The sequence below is a fragment of the Palaemon carinicauda genome, chromosome 12, assembly GCF_036898095.1.
Source record: "Palaemon carinicauda isolate YSFRI2023 chromosome 12, ASM3689809v2, whole genome shotgun sequence".
In the NCBI taxonomy this organism is placed as follows: Eukaryota; Metazoa; Arthropoda; class Malacostraca; order Decapoda; family Palaemonidae; genus Palaemon; species Palaemon carinicauda.
Genome location: NC_090736.1, coordinates 4269859 through 4270756, shown reverse-complemented (window position 1 = coordinate 4270756; position 898 = coordinate 4269859).

The following is an 898-nucleotide window of genomic DNA, read 5'->3' as shown; positions in this document are numbered from 1 at the left end:
GTTAAAAACATTTAAAATTTTCAGCCAATTAAAAAAAAAATTCTTTAGATTTTCAGCCAGTTAAAAACATTTAAAATTTTAGCCAGTTAAAAAAATGTCTTTAGATTTTCAACCAGTTAAAAAGATTTTAAATTTTAGCCAGTTAAAAAAATGTCATTAGATTTTCAGCCAGTTAAAAACATTTTAAATTTTCAGCCAGTAAAAAAAGAATTCTTGAAATTTTCAGCCACTTAAAAACATTTCTTTAAATTATCAGCTAGTTAAAACATTTCTTTAAAATTTCAGCCAGTTAAAAACATTTCTTTCAATTTTCAGCCAGTTAAAACATTCCTATAAATTTTCAGTCAGTTAGAATGTTTTTAAAATTTTCAGCCACTTCAAAACATTTGTTTAAATTTTCAGCCATTTCAAAACATTTCTTGAAATGTTCAGCCAATTAAAACATATCTTGAAATTTCCAGCCGGTTAAAAACATTTTAAATTTTCAGCCAGTTAAAAAAATTTCTTTGCATTTTCAACCAGTTAAAAACATTTATTTAAATTTTCAGCCAGTTAAAAACATTTATTTAAATTTTCAACCAGTTGACAAAAACATTTATTTAAATTTTCAACCAGTTGTCAAAAACATTTATTTAAATTTTCAACCAGTTGAAAAAAAAAAATTCTTTAAATTTTCAGCCAGTTAAAAATATTTCTTTCAATTTTCAGCCAGTTAAAACATTTCTATAAATTTTCAGTCAGTTAGAATGTTTTTAAAATTTTTAGCCACTTCAAAAAATTTGTTTAAATTTTCAGCCATTTCAAAACATTTGAAATGTTCAGCCAATTAAAACATATCTTGAAATTTCCAGCCGGTTAAAAACATTTTTTTAAATTTTCAGCCAGTTAAAAAAGTTTC